Below are 24491 nucleotides of genomic sequence, written 5' to 3' on the forward strand. Positions count from 1 at the left end.
GCCCATTAAGGAATCATTTGGGAATTCATATGAGGTGAAGTGACATGTCATCCAGCACCTGTGAAGTACATGCATTTGTCCAAATGGTATTTACATTTCTGAAATAAAGTTGAACTCATTTTCAGATCTCCAAATTCAAACAACATAGATGGTGTTTTGCTGGTGACACTCTAAAAGTCTGTTTATATCAACACTCCCTTTAACAGTACATCCTTTTGCAATAACCTACTAAGAGTGATTTCATCATGTTTCCTGTTGATGTCAACATAAAAGTAGACAGAAGACTGCATTCCCTTCTGTTTTCTTTATCACTTTTTCTTGGTTGCTGCTATCATATTTTGCTCTTTGAATGGTCTTATGGTTTGTTCATTGATTACCTCAGACTCAACATTGTCGTTATTTTTTTATAAATTACACTTCACTCCCTTGGTAAGTAATTTTTTTTTGGAACTTATCTGTAGGCCTTGGTCAGTGCTTTAAGTCTGTATGTATTTTTAGACTGAATAGATATACCAGAAATAAAAGTAGTATTGAAAGTCTAGTTAAAATGAAAATAACACAATATGTTTGATTTTGTTAAACAATATTGTTTTGTAACAAACTAGTACTGGTAAATATTCAAAGTGTCATAGTTGGTATATTTTTCTTGTATTTATTTTTGTCGTTGATGTGTACACTAATTCAGTTTCTAAGGAAGATTGTGTCAGTAAAAGTTTTCAAATTCTTTCATTGAAATGAATGTGAAAAGAACTGAGGCTAGGATTCACAGATGTGTAGTGGAGTGAGTTGTGAAAAGTATCATGGGTAGTGACTGATTCAAAGACACACTGCAATGGCAAAAATAGCAAGTTATGTATCACATGCTATGAGTATATAATAAGATAAAATTAGAAACTCCATGCAAATAAGCTAACGTGGCTAATAAAGGAACTAAAAATGGTGGTCCAGTTCAGGACCGTATAAACCGGGTGCAATGTGTGTAGCTGAAAAGCCTTCTGAATGGTGTGACTGATGGTGTATAAAATGATTGATGCTATAAATGCCATAAGCAGTAACACAACTGTAAGTATTGGATGTTGCTATCCAAGCCAATGCATGCAATGTTGGGCATCATAGCATTCTGCATAACTGCAGAAGGTGCAGACAGCATCTGACATATCATCAGCTTATAGACTATTGTGAGGGACATAAGTGAATTGCACCACATACAAAAAGAGTCAAAGGGGCTGTGCAGTATTCCTGTTTCTGTAGTTTCAAAGGAATGGGTAGCCTTAAACATCTTAACTGTAGCCAGAGATTTTTCCATGACCAGTGAAAAAATCAGTAGGTTTATCACAGGCTTCAGCATCACAAAATGTAAAGTAGTTCTTTGATATGCTATTACAATATATAGAGGAGTATATCTGGTTCTGCAGGACAGTGGAGGAAAGAACCAACTCCATACAGACCTTTCTTCATAAATCCCAATTGCACCCAAGATCCTGGGACCTTACAGATAACCCATATGTTGCTACCAAACCTCACCTGGTTCAAAGGGTCTGCAATACATCAGCAGGAAGAGTCTGCACACCATGAGCTGTCAGGTGATCTGTAACAGCCTGGACATTATTTACCATTGAGCAGTAGGGCAGTGCAGTGTACATGATTCAGTCATTGTTGCAAGTCCAAAATTTCAACCTACCAGAGTTTCCTGCCATATTGGCAGTTGCCCACACATGCTAGACAGGCCTATCCACACAGGCACCATGCAAGCAGATATCATGCTTCATATAACAAGTGTGCTGTGTGCTACAGATGATGTCAGATATGACCCATAATCTTGGTTGATGACTCCAAAGCACAACCCAAGACATTGCTGGCAAAAGCTTAGAATACAGCTCATGCATAAAACCAAAATGTAGTAAAGCATTTATTTGGACAACTGAGAGGATGTGTACAATATCCAGGCACCTTAGGAGGGGAAATACAAATGTAGACTGACCATCTGCAGTATGGTTCTTGTTATGTGTTCCATGCTGCTTAAACTGATACTGTGCAAATATACGGAACAGCAGACAAACATCTTGACAGGTCGTTTCACACCATTTATATCAAAAACAGAAGGGAAGAGTAAAGAAACAGGATAGGAACATACAAAAGCAGCAGCAGTCCCATAGATGCAATAAAGGGAGGCAATATATTGCAACACTGGCAAAGGGATGGCATCTGGTCCACAATCTGGGCCATAACAAAGACAAACTAGAATTAAAGAATGTATGCAGTGTCATACATGAGATATGAAGGACAATGCATGTACCATACCCACACTGGTTAGAGGATGAGCAGGGAAGCTGTCACTGCCTGCACAGGTATGGGGGCACAGCCAAAGGAGACTACAGTACAATAAAATGCGTTATGATCATGGAAGATTATCACAGTAACCATATGCTCTTGAAGGTTTAATAGAGTCAGGGATCACACCATCCTCCAGTAATGGGATGGAACTGCTCAGATGTGACAGCTGGCAGTGTCTGTGGTGTTGGCTTGAGTAATCAGGGCTTAATGATGTCCATGGAAGGAAAGGGAGAACTACAGGACCATGCATGTGCACCCTGACAGAGATCATCAGTTTTGATTCTGATGACAGTCACTGTCCACATCCTGGTCCAAATGTATCATCCTTGGTGGCAGACTATGTGCCTACAGGCAACAGGGAAGGAACAGGACTACAGTATCATGCATATGCACTCTGACCAGGCATCCAAGGTGTAGAGCAGGGGGTTCTTTGCTCATGATCAGGGGTTACAAGCAACAGAGAAGGAACAGGACTACAGCACTGTGCCTATGCACTATAATGAAGCATCAAAGGTGTTCAGCTTTTGCTCATGACCAGAAGTTGCAGATTGTATGCCCACTGGTGACAGTGATGCTGTCTCAAGAATGGTCTCTGTAAACTGACTTGGCATGATCTGTGTCTGACCTTCTCACATTTGGACCTTCTAAGGCTATAGACTGCATGTCCTGTGGAGGCAAACTGGATAGCAGTAACACCATCTCATAGAGATACCTATGGAGGATGCATTTGCTATCAGGTCATACAGACAAGTGTGGGAATCTCTGTGTCCATATACGTCATGTTACTGCACAACTGATGCATGTATTCCCACAAGCAAAAGAGCACATTCACAATCTTTATGCTGCTGTGGATAGCAGGCATTTATGGCTGGGCCATTTCCCTAAACATTAACTCGTTAATGCTGAGTATTATAATTGTGTCAAGAACAGCTCTGAAGTCATGTCAGTGTTACCCAGGCCACATCTGTCCCCTATGTCAGGTATATACCCTGCATTTTTCAGATGTTATGTGGGCTGGAGACACAGGTGGAGCCCATAAATGGCAGTCAGGTACAGGATGCTTCCCATGCACTGTTAAGCTTGTATACACTGACTGAACCCCTTCTGTTATGGTAGGTGTGGGCAACCTCTCCCCAGTAGTGTGAGAGATAGTGACACAGTGTCAAAGTGGTGCTGTGGCACTTGCATGTTGCCATCCTCTCCAGCCACAGGTGCCTGCCTGTATCAGCTATATGTCTTTCTGATTGTTCCAGACCTCCCCCACCAGTGGAACCTTATGAAAGCATGAATACATGACCACACCATCAGACCACATACATATGTCTCCATAACTCCTGCACATGCATTCTGCTACACATTCAAATATAGCAATACCATACATTGACAGAGACAACGTGTCATGAAAGTTGCTGCATTTTCAGACCAAGGCTGGCAGGAAAGACAGATATGCAGATGGGCCTTGGTAAATACTTTTTTCATCTCCCTATTGAAATTTCAGCTCCCAAAAATGCTGAGTGCCGACGAGCCAAAATAAAAGACTAAAAACACAGGAGAAGAGCAGATCTCAAAGATCACTCTTCTCCTTAAAACTTCTTTTTGTAGGGGGCAAGCCCCACACCCTCCAAACATAACTCTGAGATCACCATACCTCAGAGAAAAGAGAATATTCAAAGAAATGGCATCTTGGACTTAGTATATGTAAATCTGCTTTTTTTTTTGTCCCTTTATTCTCTCTATTTCATGACTCGGTCTAGTGGGTCCCAACATTTCAAAAGGTTTCTCTTTTCTTCAGCCATGCATTGAATAATACCATAAATGAGATTAATTTCACACATCCCTTGATAACACATGAATGGCTGGTGCCTACTAAGTTTCCATATCCTAGCCACAGTCCAGTTATGAGGGACTGTTCCCCCATCTGATGAGTGACACCAGAAACTCCTTAACCTCAATGAGCCACTTCAGTTTTGATGACCCACTCCTGTTTTGGATCCATGTGTTACAATGTTCCATGTCTTCTTCTTTACAAGGAGTACTTCATCAGTAACCATTCATTGCACCTGTTACAAGGACCACCTACAGCATTCACTTTCAGCACCAGTTCCTGAGAAATGTACTCTAACTAGTTCCTGTGTATGTAACCTTTTCCCAGAGGTACACGTCATGTCATAATAACCTTCATTCTCCTGGCTAGTGAACTTTTCCAAGTATTGACTCACCCAAGGAGCCATGTGAGTACCTGTGTGCCTCTGGGTAAAACACATCAGCCAGTGGATAGGTATGGTACACTGGAATGCACATAACTATGACCACAGCCTCCTGCCTTTTATGCATCTTGTAATTAACTGCAGATAGTTGTGTACATGGCCTGCCCCATTCATGTACTGCAACCATGCTTCATCATATGCCCCTGGAACCCCACGTTCATTGGAGCATGCCCATCCAGTTGTTCCCATGTTCTTGGCTTGAATTCCCTATAGACACAGACAGACAATACATTGCCAAGTCTGTGTCATGTATTTACTGTTGTACATACACCATGATATTTGTCTTACTGTCATTAATATGGTGTTGCTGAGGTACTTTATAGGCTGGCTCAGTCCTTGAGTCTGAAAAATAATGCATCCAAAGGGCTCTTGCTAAAACTCTTCTAATTCCAAGCTGTACACCTGTATGCATTGCTGTACAAAATGTCTTGCTGTTTTATATCATGCTACCAATAGCCAACTAGCTCATTTGGTACCCTGCAACTGAAACTGACACTATAGTCAACTCAAAATACCAAGTTGCATGCTAAAACTGACTAGAACAACCAGCTTACCAGCTAGCTACAGTTACTACAATGCACTGACTTCACACATTACATGCTTGAGCATTTCATCTGAGCTATAAAGGCAGTGCAGTATTCATTAATGAACACATAATAACCTCAAGGCTTCAAAAATCAAAGCCAGCAGTTCACTCCCACACCATCTGCTCCTCCCAGTTGCATCTCCTGACTTCATACACTGGAGATGCAACCCCTTCACCCTGCCCTAGTTACTGCTCTGCATTATGCTAATGAAGTCAGTTAGCACTAGTGTTTGTCAACCCTTCCAAAGCTTTATGCATGAATTCACATATTATGATACTAGCCAGACACATTACAGAGAACTTGGCTCATATGACCTGTTTGTTCATGCTTATGACATGTGACATGTGTACACACATAGTGTCATGGTTATGTTATGACAACACAGTACAGCATGGCTGCCATATCTTGGTGTTACAGTGCAGCACTCTACTGTGTGACATGTGAATCACAAATGTGCATCTGCAGACAAGGTAATACCATTTTTTGCCTTGACATGACCTGATTGGGTGGCTGTGAATACTTCAAGCAGCTGGCAATGCAGGACTTCAGCTTGCTGAACAGTAGAGAGAAGACATTTTCCTATTCTTCCTGTACAGAAACTTCATAGATTGCCTCCTATGCAGTGACGATGGCTGATTACATAAAGTAGATGCCTTATGCTAGCTGGACTGGTGAGTCATGATACTGACATCACTGATTCCAGACAACATGGTCAGCATAGGCACAGTGACCTGAGATGGCGCTACCCAACCTGCTTCACCACTGCGAAGCAGGGGTTATGGTGAGGGAGTTTGAAATGTACTAAATTCATAGGTTCATAGGTTGGTACTAGGCTATCAGCCCTAAGGTGCAAGCCTAGCCATAACAATTCCCTGGAAATTTCTTCCCAGAATATTTCCTTCTCTGGGCCCCTGTCTAGCAGGGTGACTGACATGATCCCCGGGGTGAATTTCCTATCTCCCATCCAATCATCAAGGTTCCTTTTGAAGAGGGCCAATGAGGCGCACTACTTGACATGTATGGGCAGCCTATTCCAGAGTATGGGGAGTCTCTGGGTCAGGAACCTATCCCTCCAGCATGTTTTGTTCATTGTGATCATAAGGTTTAGATCCCTGGAGCACGTGGCTCTGAGGGATTGGGATTTCTTTAAGTGGAGCATATCCAACAGCTCAGGGTTTAACATGGACTTGTATGTTAAGCAGAGATCGCCTCTGAGTAGACGATATGCCACAGAGTATAGCTGGAGTTTTTTTAGAAGGTCAGCATATGGCATCTGCTTTAGGCCTGTGATTCTTTTAGTGAGGTATTTCTGTGGCCTTTCCAAATGTTGCAGATGTTTTGTGAGGTACATACCAAATGGGGCATTATACTCTATAATGGGTCTAATGAGAGATGAGTACAGTGAGACAATGACCTCCTTTTTTCTGGATGAAAAGCCCTTAGTGATGAGGTGTGCCACATAGAAGGATTTCCTGACTGTTGTGGCGATGTGGTTATCGAAAGAGAGACCACAGTCTATAAGCATTATTCAGTACCACTGCCATTTACTATTGCGCCTGCTGAATATGTGTACCTAAGAAAACACACTTTGTTTTCCAGCATTGGAAGAACTGGGTGCTGCAATGGTGGTAGTGTTTCTCTTAGCAGTGAGGTGTATACATACCTCTCAACCTGGAAACATCAAAAATCTGGACAAGGCCCATGAAAAATAGGTACAAATCTGTACGCTGATTAACATCTAATTTGCATATGTAATTATGTAACCCCACCCACTCCAATGGAATTGTGGGATACCAACTTTCGAACGCAAACTGAAGAACAGACAACCAAAACATGACACCAGAGTCCCCCTGCAGCCCTTCCAATGTCCTGTTACCTGGCTATTTCACCCCATTTACCATAAACACTAATGTATGTATACTGCTTTACTTCTACAATGATTTGGATTTTATTTTTACATTTTATAGCACAACAATGCAGAAACACTAAAAGACATCATCTGGTAAACAAAGCAATACTGTTTCACAATGAAAATAGGCTTGACATTAAAACTTATTTGCCTTTGAAACTCACATTCATTGAAACAGCATTGAAACCCACACCACATCCAAAGAAAATGCATCTGGCCAGTGGTGGATAAAGACTACCTTTGGGCTGTTTTCAAATCATTGGCCCCTTGCACACAAAACAAGAAACATACATGTGTTATTTTCTTTAGACACCTTCCTGACTTTATTAAATTATATTCCTTGTATAATACAACACACATGTTAAAGTGCATTTTAAATTTATTGTTTGAACATTTTACCAGTAATCTGTACTGTAGGCAATGAAACAAAACGCATGAACCAATAATGACAAAAGTGCCCAATTTGAACTTTTCCATCATAAAAGTCTGCTTCCACACCCACACGATAAATAGAATGTCAGTAGTGTAAGCCATAGGCATCTTGCACAGCATCTTGCACTTATTTTCAATTTCATTTTTTTGGGGGGGAGGGGGACAAAAGGTCAAAAACCAGGGACATATTTTAAACATTGCTTGTATAATTTTGTAAAGTTGCTAGAATAAAATGTTGTGTTACCATCATGCATTTCACTGGCAGGTTTTGAACCGAGGACTCTATGCACTACAGTCAGAGCAACATACCACTTTGCCAAATCAGCAGCGGTCTGAAAAATAGGAAGACTGAAACTTAATAGCCATCATTTAGTGAATTCATTTCTCACTTCTCAACACAAAAAACATGGACAAACAACAAAGCCAATAATGGGGGAATACAAATTCAGTTCTCACTTCTCGCTCACCATATCTCTGAAGTGTTAGCACAAAAACAATAATGGGGGAATACAAATTGTGTTCTCACTTCTTATTATAGCTCTAAACTCTTAGCACAAAAAAATGTTCTTACTTCTCATCATAGCTCTCTCAACTCTTAGTACAAAAAAAATCTGGACAAAGCTCAGAGCTTAACTTTCAACTGTTAGCAGAAAAAAAATGTTCTCACTTCTCATCATAGCTCTCAACTCACTCAGAAATGGTGGTGGCTAGGGATAGTAGGCTCTTTTTACCCTGTACCAAAGGTACAGGGTTTGAGCCTCAATACCTCTAGCCACCAAGTGTATTATATGGGGGCATTTACACACACACACACACACACACACCTTACCCTGGATAATGAGTGGTTCCTTACCCTGAGTAGTTCACATTTCTCTGTCGTTGCTGCCATTAAGCCCTGCTCTGCTCGCAAACTCTGCCCTGAGTAGTTCCTGGCTCGGCAAACTCTGTCATTTCAGCTTCCTGTACACAAGTTCCTCTGCTGTTCTGTTCTATTCCCCATTCCTGCTTCCTGGCCGCACACAAGTTCCTCCACTGTTCCCCATTCCTGCCAGCTTGCAATTCAATTCAGCCAGCCAGAAATGATGATGTGAGCTCCTTGAGCTCAATTCCGACTGTCTGGTAGCCTGATGGAGCTGATGTCATTGCACATGTGATGATGTCAACTCTGACAGCGCAAAGATTTAAAAAAAAGCAAAAAAAACGGAAATGAAGGGGTGCCACTCGGGAATCATGGCACCCCTTCATTTGGACCCCAAAACTCAGTAAAAAAAACAAGTAATTCAGAACGGTTGGGAGGTCTGGGTGTATATGACATCTGTGTCATTTTTATCAGTGCCCCCCCCCGTCTTGCCAACCATCAAGCCAACCCATCAGGCTCAAGTTCATCCTAGGGGTGTAGAATTCCTCTGAGATCCTTTAAGGTGAGAGAACAATATGAAAGGACCACTACCCAAGCAGACACCTGAATAAATGGTGCTCGCACCAACATTTTGAGAATGGGAGCATTTTTTCTTTGGATGATATAGGCAATTAAGTCATCACAGGGACTACCTATACTATCTTGTCAATTTGCACACACTCCTCCAAATGGCAGGCAGGAGCTGCCACCATTACACTACCCCTAAACTGGTCTTTAACATTATGACTTCATATTTTCCTTCCAGCAGTGATCATGTAGGAGTGAAAGTTTGACCTTGCATTAATCTAACCGGTCCTCCAAAAAAGAGCTCTCTTCCTTTCTCAGCCTGAGCCAATTATTACCGAAGCCACTACTGAATTCAGGTCAGCAAGGCCTTCAAAAGGTTTTACATGCCAACAGTGAAGATGTGTGTTTGTGAAAATGTTGTTCCCATTGTGTCATCCTCCTGGAAACCCAGTTATGGAGTAGAAGGTGAGGCCATTGTCTCCTTCAGCCACTGCCTCTAGTGTTCTTTGCCAGTGGCTACCAGATCTGCCTCTCAGCCAGGGGCAATAACTCTCCTGACAAAGGTGACTTAGAAGAGTCACTAGTGCTCTGTCTGTCTGCTTGTGTTGATGGTGATGATGGCTTCTCTCCTGAAAGTGGATCAGGTGAGTTTCCATTGGCCTGTGAGTGCCAGTTGTGGAGACTAGTGACTGCTTATTTATGCTGGCAGTTGGATGCCTGGAGATCTCACCCATCAGACCACTTGGCGGGGGTGGCTAATAACAGCCATCCACTTAAGTAATATCTGCGTTTGTTGCTCTTTTGGCTGGCCTGGACTAGAATTCTGTCAGGAGTACACACTTTCTCTAGCATGATGTTCTTCTCTCCCTTTCCTCTCATCCACTGTTTTTCTTTTATTGCCTGATGCTCCCTATAATGATGTTTTTCCCTCCCTTTTGTCTCATCCCATGTTTCTCATTCACTACCTAATGCACTTCATCACCATTTGTCTTTTTTCTTGTATGTATGTATGTATATATACATGTATGTATGTATGTAGTATGTATGCATGTATGTATGTATGTATATATGTATATAATATATATGTATGTATGCATCCATTCATTTCCCATACCCCCGGACTTCCCTGATGCCAGGGCACTAGGCATCTAAAGATGATGAGCATCCAGGTAGTCATAAGGGAGTTCTGTGCCTGCGCCAGCATCCCATCAACTGAAGTTGTTTTGTTTCCTAAGGGAATAATGCCACTCACTGGGTTAAGAGAGACATGTGATCTAATTTACTGCAGAGGCCTACAATGCCTTCCTTATGCCAATGCACTTCCACTTTGAAGACTACAATCTATCAGGTGACTTGGTGAGCTGAATATCACAGACTCTCCTCTGGGGATTTATGCAATATACATATAACTCCTCCCTGCCATCCCTAATAAAATGGGTACACCTGCACTCAGATGCCTGAGCAGCTACTCAGTCCCAGGTCACATGGTCACAGTAAAGGCTTGATTCTTATGTGCTGCTAAAGCTGGCCTTGTGGCTTTGCACTTTACACTCTAGCAAACTTGATTATGAAAGACCAGCTGCAAATCCCATTGGTAATTGTTAGGTGTTTTGCAACTGTTACTGCAAAACACAATTTCCTTTGTTATCGTCAGTAATATTTAATCAAATACATCAATAAATACTCTTCCTTTGATTTTCCAAATGGGAAAACATTAATAACTTCATCTCAAAGAAATGTTTATGCACAACTGAAATAAATACATTCATCTCATAAATGTGTATGCATGACTGGTATGACAGATGCTCTGCCTTGAAACACATACATGAGTAAATCATTATCATACCTTTACATATTTCTGGAATCAACTTAATGTCTGAGAAACTGTTTTTGTTTGCATTTTAAGACGATCAGTTTTCTTTCTTGCTAATTGTTTTTAAACTTTGCACAAGCTGATATACAGCACTGAAAATCAAAGCAAGACACAACATAGGAAGGGAAATCCTGTAATACTTTTGAAAGGAACAACATGCAATTCCCAAGTGCATATTCAATTACAGTGTGCTACTGATGAAGAACAGTGGTGAAATAAATGTGAAAGTATTAATCAAGCAAAACTAGTTAACTGCAACACAGAGATTTAGTCTTAATTACTTTTTCAACAAAATGTAGATCAAGCTTAATCCAAAAACCAAAGAAACCAAACACTTTTTCTGTTTAATGCTCTTGTGTAAATGTCCATGTGGTTAACAGTATATAGAAAAAATATGTTCTCCAGCCTGTGAAAAATAAGTGTGTCATACTTTATCCCTTTTCCACTGTAGACCATATTTTTATTAAAGCTGATACTTGACTGAGAAATTAGCGTGCGAAACTTGGAAGTTAATACAAGTAATGTCATAACAATCAAATTGCAATGTCAAATGGTTTGTAATAAACTTTGAATCTAACTCCAACACTTCCTTAGTGTGAAGGCGTTTTCCCATGTGCCTTTAAATGGAGATCTACATATTCATTACCACTGAGCTGATGTCCCAACATACATCTTGGGGAGCATGGGTGGGTCAAGAGCTTTATAGAACAGATTTTTACTATTCAGTCACCAATAATGCAACATTTTGAAAGTAAACAGTTTCCAACATATTGATGAAAATATACAAGTAAGTACTCAAAACAGTTGCCATGTATTTTTCATTTGGAAAATCCTGCATGTATTCAAGTATTACACTCCTTTTATTTGTAAAGCAAACAAGGCATTTGAATGAAAAACCTTATATCCCTCCAAAATACACACCTATTCCAATTACCCCCCCTTTGGTTTGATCCTTGGCTGGGGTGCCTTCTGTGCGGAGTCTGCATGTCCTCCCTGTGGTTGTGTGGGTTTCCCCTGGGTGCACATCCCAAAGACATGCTGCAGGTGGATTGGACACTCTAAACTGGCCCTAGGTGTGAGTGTGTGCATGTGTGTGCCTTCTGCAGAAGGATGGGTGCTGGGCTGGCAACTCAACACCATAAAACTCCACTGCCTATCATGAGCAGACAAGGTGATCCTCTGTGGCGACTCCTAACTGGGAAAAGCTGAAAGAAGAATAATCTAAGTTTATGTCTCTCAACCAAAAAGCTGAAATAAAGTATGTTAGCAAAATGCAGAGACAGAAATTAGCATTCAATGATTTGGAAAGAATATTTTGACTGCTATGTTCACTCTGAGTGAAGCCTTTGTTTGGCTATCAAACTCAATCACATTCTAAACTTCTGACTGTCTGGCTGCGTGTCTTGTATGCAGTCTAGTTTGATAACTATTTGTAACTTTTGTTGCAGTGAGTTCTGTATAGAAATGCAACAATGTAAAACTTTATAATGAATGCAATATACAGTTCATTCCCCAGAGCCACATGGTGTTTCAATGGAAGTTTTTCTGCAATACAAAAGAGCCTCAGGACAGGTGATAACTGCACCATGACAAATTGAATGCATGCAAAGTGTTAAAATGCAAAAGAAGACAGACTTCCTTAACACTATCATGTATGCTCATTGTACAGACTATATGTTAACATTTATACTGAACCTGTGGCCTACAGACATGCAATAAAAGTCATAGATATACATTTTATAAAAGTTTCTTGATGTTTTGTACCTACCACTTAGCCAAACACAGTGAATGTCTCCCAAAAGTGTCAAAGAATTGGGGTTTTACTGTGCTAATATAATAATGAATAATAGTTTTATTCTGCACTAGATGATATTGCATACAGCCTAGAATATAAAGCTGATGAAAATGAAGTCAATGATATTGTGACGGCTGATTTTTACATATTATTTAACCTATACTGATGAATGTAACATCAACGTTTATACTAGCCCAGTACTCCAAACTTTGGATTACCCCTGCATCCTTAGCCACAGATTTGAATTTAATTCCCCTATGATTTAATAAAGAACAGTTTAATCTCTTAGTTGTTACACTTTTTGTAATTTTCTATATTAAATTAACTTTTGATAATCAATAACTTTAATTTCACTTCTCTGTTATATTAATTTACAATGCTGGGCATTAGTTATGGGTACATATTAAACTATCTTACTCTAATATTCTAGTTGTCACTTAGGGCCCAAGTTGTGGTTGGTTGTTCTTCTACCCATTTAGGGACTTTCTGCTTTAGCTGCTCCCTAAATCATGTCTGCTACTGTTCTACTATGTTACACTCTGGGGATATAGCAACTTGGCTAGTTGGTCATTGGCATCAGTGTCTACAAAAATGTAAAAGCTCTAGAGAGGAGTACCCTTTTTAGTACTGTTGACTGCTAGGTGCCATTAACTAAAACAGTGCACAGCAAGAGACCTGTGCTGTCCAGGTGCTCACAATTGCCAGTATTTTTGTCTTTAGAAGAATGGGTAGAATGCTAGAAATTAGGGCATTATTAGCATCCTATGTAAAGGGGCTGCCACGGTGGTGCAGCGGTTAACATTGCCACCTCACAGCAAGAGGTTCTCAGATTCGATCCTCGGCTGGGGTGCCTTCTGTGCAGAGTCTGCATGTCCTCCCTGTGGTCACATGGGTTTCCTCCAGGTGCTCCGGTTTCCTCCCACATACCAAAGACATGCTGTAGGTGGATTGGACACACTAAATTGGCCCTAGGCGTGAGTGTGTGCGTATGTGCCTTCTGTGGAAGGTTGGGCGCCTGGCTGGCAACTTGACACCATAAAACTCCACTGCCAATCATGAGCGGACAGTGATCTGCTGTGGCGACCCCTAACATGGAAAAGCTGAAAGAAGAAGAAGAAAGAAGAAGCATCCTATGTAATACAGTATTATACAATGCCTTTTTAGTATGCAGTGATTGGATTAATGTTAGAACTTCTTCAGGAAGATGACACTGCATTTTAATGACCTGACCTACCTTAATTATCATTCTTATTTGCAGAATGTTACTTCATAGTGATAATCTTTAATTCACCACCTTAGAAAGAGAAACACATTAAAAGTCAGGTAGCCATGTCTTTTAGGCATAAATCTGAAATCTGCAAAATTTCTGCTGAACTTAGCATGTCCTTAGAATGTATAATGGATGCAAAGCTGAACTTCAGTTTCTTCCTGGTCGATTGCTCACCAGGGAACCAGGTAGTTTTCCAACAGAATTCACTGATTTCTTCATCAAACTAGTGTTAAGCTAGACTAGCTATCTAGCATCATGTGGCTTCAACATTCATGCTGATGACAAGACATGAAATAGCCCTAATGAATTTCTTCAAACTATGTGAAAAGTGGGCCCCACTCAGGTGGTTACTGCTGCAACTCGTAAAAGGTCACATCCTCAGCCTAATGGTTTAAGGATGTGCTTTGAGCAGTAGTCAAGCCAGTCTCTTAGTTTGATCACTATCTAGTAAATTCCAGTCTTGTGCTCCCAAAAATGTATCATCTTATTCTCATATGATGCATTTTTATTAATTAAATAATGTTGAACTGGAAGTTTGTAGGGGCACCTACAACATTGGGTGAGCAAATAACATCGAAGGAGCAGCTGCTACTGACTATGGGAACCTGTTTTCCCTCTGCCCACCAGACTGCATCATGTGTAGACTCTGTCTAGTTGAAAGCTCACCTAAAGTGGTTTGGCCAGAATTTGTGAGATACAAAGAGGTCAAATGCAGGTACAAGCACCACTGGAAGGTTTGTCATCGTATGGAAGACATACTTATGTTGGTGTGCCATTTTAGGGCTTATCACTCTGAGATATCCCTTAAGGTAGCACTCCTTTTTCATGACATCTCATCTATCAAAAGTCAATCAATTCAGATCTTTCACAGTGTAGACAAGTTGTGCAGCCCAGTTTGTCTAAAAGTCCACATGCCATTTTCAGCATTAGAATGCTTTCAGCTGGATAAGTTCTTTGTGGATAAGGTGTCTCATTAACTGGGGGGGGGGGGGGGTGACATACATTGTTTTGCTAGGCTTACAATGAATTAAGAGGAGCTGCCTCATAAAGGATGTGCAAGGTTTTATCCATCTGAGTTCTAGCACCTCATAACATGGATGGATGGTCTTTGGGGTTGTGATCAGCAGATGGTGCCCCATTTGTTTTGGTCTTCAGCCTTGTCACATAACCTGGGTTGTTTCTCTCTTTGAAGTGCTAGAGCAGAATCCAGTAACATGGACAACAGTAAGATCCATTTCACAACTTCCCTTCCTTTTTCAGAAGCATCCTGGAGAAGGAGGTAGATGCATAGGTATAGGATCACCTAACTGCTCCCAGCGTGTTTGGTTTCAGGATGTGCCACAGGATGAAGTCAGTCCTCATCAGGGTCAGAAATGAACTCATAAAGAACAGAGACTGAAGAGTTTATTCCATCTTGGACTTATTGATGTCTCAGATAACAACTCAGCGGCCAACAGTATCTTCAAACTTTTTTTTCTTCATTTTTTTGTCTGAGGTAGATATGACGGACAGGTGTTATGCTGATTTAATAATTCCTACTTGATAAGCAAGTTGCAGAAGTTATTTATGAGGAAATAGTCCTGCATGGTAGAGTGCATCAAAGAGCTGTAATGAGGCCCTTGATGTTGGATATCAATGTGCTTCCCTTGGTAGACATATATTGGTATGGCATGAATTTTTAGCACTATACAGGCAAGACATGGTTTTGTATTTCTTTTGTGAGTGAAATCAGTGCAATATAGCCATGCCTCCATGATATTCTATAATGCACTCATTTTACTTTATGTAAATTTATATCAGATTTCCTACTAGTTATGAAGTAATAATTTCTGAATGCTAAACTATTCCACAATTCATTCTTGCAGATGCAATTCAAATAAATAGTATTGCAAACAGTTGTACACTATCTAAAAACTAAGCATTCACACCAAATATTAATAATGTCCATTAATCTGTATTTTTATCTCTACTGAAATTACATTCCTAACTAATCAGAAATAGTTATATGGGCCATTCTTGCTCTGACAGGTAAGAGGAAAAAGTTGGGGCTACAGACTAAACAAAACCAAATTTTGACTTGATATGAGCCAGAAAGAAAGAATGAAGGTAATATACCGCAGACAGCTAATACAATTTCAATTACAACTCTAAGTAAAATAAATTATCTCTGTGACTTCTAATTCAATAAACAAGTTTTTAATGTGCTACTTCATATGGAAGGAAATATCCTATTACCAAGAAAGTGATGCCATGTAGTTACCCTAGAAATGCATATTGATTATTCTGTTGTATATATTTATCACATTCATTGCATCAAGACAATGATTGCTGTGCACTGCATTACATTAAAGACCATGGTTGAAAGACCTTGTTTTCATGAGGTGGTATGTTGCAGTTCATAGACACATTAGCCAAAATGATTAAAGACCTTATTATTGGCTAATTTGCATGTAGTGCAGATCAGCACTTCCTGTGGTAAACAGTTGTAGCCGCATCATGTTAGCACATGTACCACCCTTGTCAGCAGTGACCCACACCCAAGCAGATAGTAAATCACACAGACGTGCACACAAACACCACATACCCCATACCTATCCTTGCTGTCAGAGAGCCAAGAATGTTTCCTTTTCCCCTGCCATGGTAATTCATGGATTATTACATTCAGTCCTTAACACCAAACATTTGAGTTTCTCAATTCATAGTCTTCAGTAAATGTATGGTAGGGCAGAAGCTGTTATCCTACAACATTTAGATGATAAATATTTTCCATCCCTCTCTCTCATACATCAGAAGATGTTGCAGACATTGCATAATACCCAAGATCCTTTATATATTAAAAAATCCTGATGCACTAAAGTGTGCAGGAGTTTCTTTTGTCAGGGGTGCATGGTTCAAATCCCTCCCCACCTGATCACACTCATAGACATACATCCTTTCACCCATTGACACATGCTCACACACATACACACACACACACACACACACACACACACACACACACACACACACACACACACACACACACACACACACACACACTCATATATAACACACTTGCTAAACCTAACCCTTAATTCCCCTTCCACTATCTCCCAGGCAGACACAAACACTCATATACAGTTACAAATGTAATCCCCTACATACAGTCATGCACACACCTTCTAACCTTAGCTTACCACGAAACCACCCCAAAGCCGACAGCTGTTACAATGGATGTGTAACAATGGATGAACAGAGTCTTATGGTCATGATCACTACCATGAAGTTCATGGCACAGCCATGTTAATTTCTACAGTCAAGTAACACTATGAACCACTCAGTGCATAGATGCCTTCCCAGCAGGGTTGCCAGATGTCCCAATTTGGGCAGGACTGTCCCGAGATCAGCAGCCTGATCCTGAGTCCTGCCCTGCCGGTTTAAATCCCGGCCAGCCTCCACTTTGTTTGTTTTTTTTTTTTTTTGATTGGCCCATATACCTGGCATATGGGCCAATCAAAACTTGCTAAACACTGAGCTTCTTGTGTTCTGCATTAAACACGAGAAGCTCCGTGTTTAGCGATTTTTGATTGGCCCATATGCCGGTATACGGGCCAATCAAAAATCTCTAAACACGGAGCTACTTGTGTTGAATGCGGAACTGCAATGCATTAAACACGAGAAGCTCCATGTTTAGTGCAGAGCTACTGTTCTTTAATGTGGAACTGTGTTCTTTTTTTTTTTTTTTTTTTTTTTTTTTGGTCTTCACTTGCCGTGAGAGACCTTCTTTTTTTTGTCCCTACCTGGGGGGCTGGAAATCTGGCAACCCTGCTTCCCAGAGTCAGTTCTGGGCTGGGGTGGGGAGCACATGGCTAATTAGCATATGCATCTGCCCTGGACCACCTCTTTAGCATCTAGCACAGCTGCAAAGATAGCCCACCATGGTCCTGCACATCTCTGTGACAAAACACCATCACAGGGCTGAATTCAAAAAGGCTATTTTGAGGTGTAAACATCAAGTGCACCTTACAGAAAACTTTATGAATTCCCATGAAAGTTTTAAAGTTAACAAAAGGTTGTTTCCTTGCTTTCTTTTTTTTTTTCTCTCTCCAGCATGACATTATCCAATGGCAGCTCTATCTGCTCATTTTGTCCAAATGGTGAAGACCTATCCATCCCCAAACTGGCCAAGATCCCTAGAGCTTATTCATTACCATTAAACAACCTTATAATAGCCAGTTTGATTAACTGGAAGTTAGACTTGGGATTGGGTATTAAGAGGAGGGACAGTATATTGTTCCTAAGGAGGTACAAGCCCCATCTTTCCTAAACTTTCCCCATAGGTGGCAAGCTGATTTGCAATGTCTGCCTGGATGAGAAATTATGTCTGCACTCAGCAACATTATCCCTGACTCAGAAGCATATGGGCATGAATTTTTAGCACTATACAGGCAAGACATGGTTTTGTATTTCTTTTGTGAGTGAAATCAGTGCAATATAGCCATGCCTCCATGATATTCTATAATGCACTCATTTTACTTTATGCAAATTTATATCAGATTTCCTACTAGTTATGAAGTAATAATTTCTGAATGCTAAACTATTCCACAATTCATTCTTGCAGATGCAATTCAAATAAATAGTATTGCAAACAGTTGTACACTATCTAAAAACTAAGCATTCACACCAAATATTAATAATGTCCATTTATCTGTATTTTTATCTCTACTGAAATTACATTCCTAACTAATCAGAAATAGTTATATGGGCCATTCTTGCTCTGACAGGTAAGAGGAAAAAGTTGGGGCTACAGACTAAACAAAACCAAATTTTGACTTGATATGAGCCAGAAAGAAGGAATGAAGGTAATATACTGCAGACAGCTAATACAATTTCAATTACAACTCTAAGTAAAATAAATTATCTCTGTGGCTTCTAATTCAATAAACAAGTTTTTAATGTGCTATTTCATATGGAAGGAAATATCCTATTACCAAGAAAGTGATGCCATGTAGTTACCCTAGAAATGCATATTGATTATTCTGTTGTATATATTTATCACATTCATTGCATCAAGACAATGATTGCTGTGCACTGCATTACATTAAAGACCATGGTTGAAAGACCTTGTTTTCATGAGGTGGTATGTTGCAGTTCATAGACACATTAGCCAAAATGATTAAAGACCTTATTATTGGCTAATTTGCATGTAGTGCAGATCAGCACTTCCTGTGGTAAACAGTTGTAGCCGCATCATGTTAGCACATGTACCACCCTTGTCAGCAGTGACCCACACCCAAGCAGATAGTAAATCACACAGACGTGCACACAAACACCACATACCCCATACCTATCCTTGCTGTCAGAGAGCCAAGAATGTTTTCTTTTCCCCTGCCATGGTAATTCATGGATTATTACATTCAGTCCTTAACACCAAACATTTGAGTTTCACAGTTCATAGTCTTCAGTAAATGTATGGTAGGGCAGAAGCTGTTATCCTACAACATTTAGATGATAAATATTTTCCATCCCTCTCTCTCATACATCAGAAGATGTTGCAGACATTGCATAATACCCAAGATCCTTTATATATTAAAAAATCCTGATGCACTAAAGTGTGCAGGAGTTTCTTTTGTCAGGGGTGCATGGTTCAAATCCCTCCCCACCTGATCACACTCATAGACATACATCCTTTCACCCATTGACACATGCTCACACACATACACACACACACACACACACACACACACACACACACACACACACACACACACACACACACACACACACACACTCATATATAACACACTTGCTAAACCTAACCCTTAATTCCCCTACCACTATCTCCCAGGTAGACACAAACACTCATATACAGTTACAAATGTAATCCCCTACATACAGTCATGCACACACCTTCTAACCTTAGCTTACCACAAAACCACCCCAATGCTGACAGCTGTTACAATGGATGTGTAACAATGGATGAACAGAGTCTTATGGTCATGATCACTACCATGAAGTTCATGGCACAGCCATGTTAATTTCTACAGTCAAGTAACACTATGAACCACTCAGTGCATAGATGCCTTCCCAGCAGGGTTGCCAGATGTCCCAATTTGGGCAGGACTGTCCCGAGATCAGCAGCCTGATCCTGAGTCCTGCCCTGCCGGTTTAAATCCCGGCCAGCCTCCACTTTGTTTGTTTTTTTTTTTTTTTTTGATTGGCCCATATACCTGGCATATGGGCCAATCAAAACTTGCTAAACACTGAGCTTCTTATGTTCTGCATTAAACACGAGAAGCTCCGTGTTTAGCGATTTTTGATTGGCCCATATGCCGGTATACGGGCCAATCAAAAATCGCTAAACACGGAGCTACTTGTGTTGAATGCGGAACTGCAATGCATTAAACACGAGAAGCTCCGTGTTTAGTGCAGAGCTACTGTTCTTTAATGTGGAACTGTGTTCTTTTTTTTTTTTTTTTTTTTTTGGTCTTCACTTGCTGTGAGAGACCTTCTTTTTTTTGTCCCTACCTGGGGGGCTGGAAATCTGCCAACCCTGCTTCCCAGAGTCAGTTCTGGGCTGGGGTGGGGAGCACATGGCTAATTAGCATATGCATCTGCCCTGGACCACCTCTTTAGCATCTAGCACAGCTGCAAAGATAGCCCACCATGGTCCTGCACATCTCTGTGACAAAACACCATCACAGGGCTGAATTCAAAAAGGCTATTTTGAGGTGTAAACATCAAGTGCACCTTACAGAAAACTTTATGAATTCCCATGAAAGTTTTAAAGTTAACAATAGGTTGTTTTCTTGCTTTCTTTTTTTTTTCTCTCTCCAGCATGACATAATCCAATGGCAGCTCTATCTGCTCATTTTGTCCAAATGGAGAAGACCGATCCATCCCCAAACTGGCCAAGATCCCTAGAGCTTATTCATTACCATTAAACAACCTTATAATAGCCAGTTTGATTAACTGGAAGTTAGACTTGGGATTGGGTATTAAGAGGAGGGACAGTATATTGTTCCTGAGGAGGTACAAGCCCCATCTTTCCTAAACTTTCCCCATAGGTGGCAAGCTGATTTGCAATGTCTGCCTGGATGAGAAATTATGTCTGCACTCAGCAACATTATCCCTGACTCAGAAGCATATGGGCCACTTAATAGTGCAAACTTGCCCTGGCTTGTTTCTCAACTGATCACTTAGTATCCAGTAAGAGTTGCCACTGTGTCAGCCCATGCCACCTTCCACCCACATAGAATGAGCAAGCTGTAATCAGCCACTCAATCTCATCCTCCCCAACTGACCTTCCAGTGCTCTAGACACTAATTTAACACTGGACTTGTAGGTCACAATCAGGGCTCCTTCCCTTTATGCCATGGGCACAAGTCTAAAAGGTTGCAAAGGTTTCTAACTCAATAACTGAGTGTGTTCTGTCTTGATTTTTTGACAGGACAGATTAGTTCACTTGTATTTATTTTTCTGGAATGCTCGGACAGTGTTAATTGATTTTTTTCTTGCGTTAGGGATTAAACTCATTTTTCTCTTTTTTGTTTAATTATGATCTGCTTCTGTTTGTTTTCCATTGTAAACAGTAATAGTATTTTCACATAGATGTTTTTTTTCTTATGAGAGTGCTGATCACTCTTAAACCCGACTGTTGTGCAGTCATGGCGTGAGTATATGTAAGTAAGTGGTGTAATAGGTGAAGCCCCACATAAGGTGATAGAGGTGAGCTTGCTTCTTGTTAAAGTATTTATTTATTTATTTACTTATCTACTTTTGAGGGGATTTTGTGTGATCTAATTAGATTGACAACATGTTTCTCATGTTGCATTTCAAACGTCATTAGGGTTCTGCTTTACAACAACATCAAATTTGTGTTTTTAGACACAAAATGTTAAAAAAATAGCAAAAGGGGATACAACTGACTTTGCTCTATTGCAGGGTTTAATTACAGTTCATAATGGAAGACCACGAGTGATGACTGATGCTAAACATAAACTGTAACTTAAAGAAGTTCTCTGCACTTAAAGCTAACTTACTTAAACATTCATTTTCGGAAAATCATTTATTTAGAACTGAACCAAAAGTACAGCTCAGCAATGCAAGCTGAGATTTGCTGTAAAACTTTTCACCCTTGTGAACATAATGTATGGAAAACGTACTTATACAATCACTTCAGCTGCTCTGTGTGACAATACTCAAATATTGATTTCAGATTGATGCTATAAAAGATTGTTTTATTATAGCAAATAAAAAGCTGCTACATTGGTGTGTTAAACTCCTGACATCAGCCAGCAATAAGTTGCTGGTGGGTCATGGCTCTCCAGAAAAAAAAAACAGAATCACTTACTAGAATTTCTGTCTTGGGATGGCAGACTACAGCAAAAAAAAGTTGCAGTAGATCTGTACTGTAAAGGAAGTGCTGTTGATTTTATTTGCAGAAATAGGAGACAAAAATGTACCATTTACGTCCAGTTAAAATCTCCTCAGAAAAGTGATGAACAGTCCACTAGATTTCAAGCTTACTGTGTGAAGCCATTGAGTGCTTTGAAGTTTAGGTGAGAAAAAGAGCAGCAGCAAATTAGTACAATGCCTCTTATGGCAACTGGCATCCTCTTATCAATCATGCCAGATTTAAAAGGAAACGGTATAGACAGGAAAAGCACAAATTAATGAGGAGGGACATGTTTTCCTTTCTTGTTATTTAGCAGCATTTTGTTAATGCAAGAAAATCAACAACTGAAAAAGCAGACATGGTTAATAAAAGTATTTTAAAGCCAGTGGACTCTAAAGAGATATTAACTGTTTGTCACTTGTAGTTTACATTGTACCTATAATGCTTTTCAGTCCAGTAGCCTCAGATTTGCAGTGTACTTTTTGTCTTGGGTAAGAGAGAAAGTAGTTATGTACACTTACCACAAATGTAGATGTTCAAGTGTATTCACTGTTGCAGTCATTACATTTGGGTTATCCGCCTGCAGGTAGCCCTCAGTCGGCCTGATTAACAAAGTCTTGGGTCCTGTTTCAGTTGCTGTCCCTTCTTCCATGACGTCAGGTCATCAGGGGTATAAAACATGCAGCCAATGCCATTACATCAGTTTTTCTTGCCCCAGATGTCAGGTGCTCCCTTAATCGGAAGCAATTAAATCTATAAATACAAGGATATACCTCCAACAAAAAAGCAAATACACCAAAAAGCATTTTGAGCATAGTAAGTGAGAGTAGAGGTATAGCCAAAAGAAGAAAGGGGGCTGGAGGGAGGGTAACCAGGACTGCAACAGTGAATACACTCGAACATCTACATTTATGGTAAGTGTACACAACTGTACTATGTTCTTTGTGTTTCACTGTTGCAGTCATTACATTTGGGTAGATTCCCAAAGCTAAGGTTGGGAGGAGGAATTTAGCTAGAATTAGACCAGCTATAAGGCCCTGCAAGACTGCAATGGCAAAACCAGCTCTGGATTTAGAGAAAATTGGCAAATTATAATGCTTGGTGAAAGTATGTACAGAACTCCAGACAGCAGCTTCTAGGATGTTTCTAGTAGGGACGCCCCTGAGAATGGCTGTAGAGGTAGATGCAGCCCTGGTTGAATGGGGTCTGATGCCCTGTGGAATAGGTTTTCCATGGTGCTTATAGCAGAAAAGGATGCAGTGGCCTATCTATTTTGAAATGATTTGTTTTTCAACAGCTTTTCCCTCTGTCCCTGCAGCAAATGCCACCAGCAGTTGTTCAGATTTCCTTTGAGGTTTAGTCCTGTCCAAGTAGAATCTAAGCTGTCTGTGCACATCTAAAGAGTGCAGTATCCATTCCCCTTTGTTCTGTGGGTTAGGAAAAAAGGTAGGAAAATGAATGGACTGATTAAGAGCCACACTGGATACCATCTTGGGCATGAAGGAGGGATTGGTTCTGAGGGACACCCTGTCCGCATGAAAGATGATGAAAGGTTCCACTGCCATAAGGGCCTGTAATTCAGATACCCTTCTTGCAGAAGTGATAGCTAAAAGGAAAGCTGTTTTCCAGGAAATAAATTTTAAATCTGCAGTAGCAGCTGGCTTGAAAGAAGGAAGAGTGAGTTTCTCCAAGATAAAGTTAAGATCCCAGGCTGCAGCAGGAGCTCTCCTGGGTGGCCTTAAGTTTTTGGCCTCCCTGAGGAACTGCTTGAGCAGTGGGTGAGAGAAGAGGGGAGGCTCCATGCTATAATGAGCTGAAATGGCTGAGGCATAAATTTTGATAAAGGAAAAGGATAAGGCCTTATGAAGCATCTCAGTCAAGTATTGTAAAATATGAGGTAAATTGGGCACTGCTGCATTCATTCCTTGATATTGGGTCCAGGCACAAAATGTTTTCCATTTTACAGCATAAGATTTTTCTGGTCCTGGGCCTCCTTGCCTCTAAAATGATATCCATCCCTGATTTGCTAAGGGATGGTAAAGGAGAGATTAGGTAATTAGCCAGGCTGCTAGGTTCAGGGTTTGCAGCTGAGGGTGTAGAATCTGGTTCTCCTGCTGAGACAACAGGGAATGAGTCTGAGGCAGGTGCCATGGAGCCAAGCATGACACACTGCGCAGAGTGGGTACACCAGTGTTGGTGAGGTCAGTCTGGTGCAATTAAA

At 40.5% G+C, this 24491-nt stretch overlaps 1 protein-coding gene across 1 annotated transcript in view; it reads left to right on the forward strand.

Annotated features, from left to right (window-relative positions):
- The first annotated feature begins 317 nt into the window (after positions 1 to 317).
- Positions 318 to 24491, forward strand: part of LOC122801063 (P2Y purinoceptor 14-like) — a 180696-nt gene continuing 156522 nt past the window's right edge. Inside the window, exon 1 of the mRNA XM_044070556.1 lies at positions 318 to 429. The gene's annotated coding sequence lies outside the window, so the exon portion shown is untranslated. The remainder of the gene's footprint in view (positions 430 to 24491) is intronic.

Source organism: Protopterus annectens, chromosome 4.part1 (assembly GCF_019279795.1).
Source record: "Protopterus annectens isolate FY-2018-M chromosome 4.part1, PAN1.0, whole genome shotgun sequence".
Classification (NCBI taxonomy): Eukaryota; Metazoa; Chordata; order Ceratodontiformes; family Protopteridae; genus Protopterus; species Protopterus annectens.